General features: G+C 46.6%; 1 pseudogene; it reads right to left on the bottom strand.

The window, feature by feature from the left end:
* Positions 1-1,258: 1,258 nt before the first annotated feature.
* Positions 1,259-2,523, bottom strand: LOC128589727 (keratin, type I cytoskeletal 18-like; annotated as a pseudogene).
* Positions 2,524-4,069: the final 1,546 nt, after the last annotated feature.

The raw sequence follows: 4,069 nt of genomic DNA, 5'->3' as shown, positions 1-4,069 counted from the left end.
ATCCAGCAACAGGGCAGGAGGTAGTGCACATGGTTGTGGGAGTACTTGGCACCCAGTGACTTTGGCATGGGGAGCCCAAGGCTCCAGCAGCTCTGGCCAGGAGAAGGGCTCTGTGCAGAGGCAGGGAGGGCTCTGGAGGGCACGTGGCTACCAGAGTCTCTGGCCAGATGACTGGGCTGATGTGGATGCAGGGAGGGTACAGGAGGGAGGACGCAGGGTTGCGCGACTCCCGCAGTTTCTGGTCAGGGCATGCAGAGGCCCGGTGTGCACCGGTCGTGGGTTGGGGGTCGCAGCGCAGCTCTTATGGAGGTCTGGGTGGCTCCAAGCCCAGGAGTTTGAGGTTGCTATGAGCTGTGATGCCATGGCACTCTACCCAGGGCAACAGCCCGAGGCTCCAGTGTGCCAAAACCGGTCTCACTCTGCCCCTGAGGGTTTAGGCTTTAAGGCAGCTCAGTTCCCGCTTTTAGGCTGCTCAGTCACTAGGTTACTAGCTCCCGCTTGATCCTTGCTCTGCGACCCTGAGGATGGTGCTTGCCAGGGCAGTTCTCTCACAATGGCTTCCTGCGGCCCAGAGCCAAACACTACTAGCTCCATCCAGCTAAGCAGCTCAGTCTGGGTCCCTAGACAATGCCCAAAGTTCTCTGCACTCCGGCTCAAGCTCTCCCCAAAGGCAGTTCAACTGAGTGCCAAGTCCAAAAACACTGAAACAGTTCACAGGTATGGCCTTTCCAGTTTGCAGTCTCACTGCTGCTTGTACTTACAGCTGCAGGCGGGATTAGGTTGATCTAGCACACGCAACCACTTGCCAGTTTTCCACTGTTTTTGTCCTCCTCTTGGGGTCCGGAAGTCCCTTGCTGACTCCCTGTATCCTCAAAGGGATGATTATAGGCAGATCTTACCAGCCAGAGATGCCTAGAGTCTTATCTCCCGAGACTCACCATGCCCTGTTGCAGGGAAGCTGTTACTCAGCCGCCATCTTGGATTGTTCTCACAATTTCTATTTTAATACTATTTTATTATTATTATTATTTTAATTAAATCATAGCTGTGTACATTAATGTGATCATGGGGCACCATACACTGCTTTTATAGACCATTTGACACATTTTCATCACACTGGTTAACATAGGCTTCCTGGCATTTTCTTAGTTATTGTGTTAAGACATTTATATTATTATTATTATTATTATTATTTTTGTCCAGTGACCTCTGAACTCTTTATTGCCATAAGGGCATGCTTCTGTACTGCCTCAGTGTCTCAGAACTTGGTGTCGTTGGTCTCAGACACCACTTTGCCATCCACTATCCCGCGGGTGGTGGTCTTTTGGATGGTTTGCATGGAGTTGCTGCTGTCCAGTGCATCACCAAGATTGAAGTCCTCCCCGTCTTCCAGCAGGCGGTGGTAGGTGGTGATTTCAGCCTCTAGCTTGACCTTGATGTTCAGCAGTGCCTCATAATCCTGGGCCTGGCTCTGCCCCTCTGCCTGGGTCTGTGCGAGCTCTGACTCCAAATGCAGCAGGACCCCATTAAGTTGTTCCATCTGCAAGGTCTAGCGGGCTTCCACCTCCCTCAGGCTGTCCTCCAACCTGGACTTCTGATTTCTTATGGAGTCCAGTTTGATCTCCAAGGACTGGACCGTACGTGTCAGCTCTGTGAGCATTGTCTTAGCAGCTCCGACCTCAGCAAACTGTGAGGTGACCACTGAGGTTCTCTCCTCAATCTGCTGGGACGAGGTCTTGGCCAGCTCTTCTTGGTTCTTCCAAGCCAGCTCATCATACTGGGCCCGCGTGTCTGCCATGATCTTGCTCAGGTCCTGAGATTTGGGAGCATCTACCTCCACAGTCAACCCAGAGCTGGAAATCTGGGCAAGTAGGACTTTTACTTCCTCCTCGTGGTTCTTCTTCAGGAAGAGCAGCTCCTCCTTGATAGCCTCAATCTCTGACTCCAGCTACAGTTGAGTGATATTGGTGTCATCAATGACCTTGCAGAGCCCATGGATGTCGCTCTCCACAGATTGGCACATGGCCCATTCTGTCTCATACTTGACTCTAAAGTCATCAGCAACAAGACGAGCATTGTCAATCTGCAGAACAATGCGGGCATTGTCCACAGAATTTGCAAAGATCTAGGTCCTCAGGTCCTCAATGGTCTTGAAGTAATGTGCCCAGTCTCTGACCTGGGGCCCCTTCTTCTCCAGGTATTCCCAGATTTTGCTCTCCAGCCTCCGATTATTGGTCTCCAGGTTCCTCACTCTGTCCAGATAGGAGGCCAGGCGGTTGTTCAGTTTTTGCATGGTGTCCTTCACTGTCTGGATGCCCCCTATTCCTGCTAGACCCCCAGCCATTCCCAGCCGCCCCAGAAGCTGGTGGAGCGGGACACAGAGATCTGGGAGCCTGAGCCCCTGTTGCCTGCATAGATGCTGGCTGTGCTGCTGGCAGGCCAAACACTGTAGCTGGGTGCCTAGGTTGAGCCCAGGGACCGGTAATTGCTGGAGAAAGTGGTGGAACGTATAGTGAAGGACATGATGTCTGAAGAGGAGAGAACAAAACTTGGGTGAGCTTGTCAAGACATTTATATTCTACATTTACTAAGTTTCACCTGTACCCTTGTAAGATGCACTGCAGGTGTAATCCCACCAATCACCCTCCCTCCACACATCCTCTGCCCTCCTTCTCCTCCCTCTACCCCTTCCCCATATTCTTAGATTATAACCGGGTAATAGCTTTCATATGAAAGCCATAAATTAGTTTCATAGTAGGTCTGAGTACATTGGATACTTTTATTTTCCATTCTTGAGATACTTTACTAAGAGGAATATGTTCCAGCTCCATCCATGTAAACATGAAAGAGGTAAAGTCTCCATCTTTCTTTAAGGCTGCATAATAGTCCATGGTGTACATATATGACAATTTATTAATCCATTCGTGGATGGATGGGCACTTGGGCTTTTTCCATGACTTAGCAATTATGAATTGGACTGCAATAAAAATTCTGGTACAGATGTCTTTGTTATATTGTGATTTTTGTTCTTCTGGGTATATACCTAGTAGAGGAATTATAGGATTGAATGGCAGATCTATTTTTAGATACCTAAGTGTTCTCCAAATATTTTTCTAAAAGGAATGTATTAATTTGCATTCCCACCAGCAGTGTAGAAATGTTCCCTTTTCTCCACATCCATGCCAATATCTCTGGTCTTGGGATTTTGTGATATGGGCTAATCTTACTGGAGTTAGATGATATCTCAAAGTAGTTTTGATTTGCATTTCTCTGTTGATTAAGGATGATGAGTATTGTTTCATATGTCTGTGCACCGTGCGCCTGTCTTCTTCAGAGAAGTTTCTCTTCAAGTCCCTTGCCCAGCCTGCGATGAGATCATTTGTTTTTTTCTTGCATATATGTTTGAGTTCTCTGTGGATTCTGGTTATTAAACCTTTGTCAGAGACATAACCTGCAAATATCTTCTCCCATTCTGAGAGCTGTCTGCTTGCTTTACTTACTGTGTTCTTGGCTGTGCAAAAGCTTTTTAGTTTGATCAGGTAGTGTATTTTTGAAGATGCTTCGATTGCCCAGGGGGTCTTCCTCATAAAATACTCGCCCAGACTGATTTCTTCAAGGGTTTTCCCTGCACTCTCTTTTAGTATTTTTATAGTTTCGTGTCTTAAGTTTAAATCTTTACTCCAGTGAGAGTCAATCTTAGTTAATGGTGAAAGGTGTGGGTTGAGTTTGTTTCAGTCTTCTACAGGTTGCCAGCCAGTTCACCTAGCACCATTTGTTAAATAGGGAATCTTTTCCCCACTGAATGTTTTTAATTGGCTTGTCAAAAATCAAATAACATTAAGTAGCTGGGTTAATCTCGTGGTTCTCTGTTCTGTTCCATATATCTAACTCTCTGTTTTTGTGCCAGTACCATGCTGTTTTGATCACAATCGATTTATAGTATAGTCTGAGATCCAGTAGTGTGATTCCTCCTCCTTTGTTTTTATTTCTGAGTAATGTCTTGACTATTTCAGTTTTTTTCTGATTGCATATAAAACAAAGTATTATTTTTTCAACATCTTTAAACTAT

This window comes from Nycticebus coucang, chromosome 7 (genome assembly GCF_027406575.1).
Source record: "Nycticebus coucang isolate mNycCou1 chromosome 7, mNycCou1.pri, whole genome shotgun sequence".
Classification (NCBI taxonomy): Eukaryota; Metazoa; Chordata; class Mammalia; order Primates; family Lorisidae; genus Nycticebus; species Nycticebus coucang.
The sequence above is the reverse complement of the archived record's forward strand: the minus strand, read 5'-3'. Positions and strand labels throughout refer to the sequence as shown.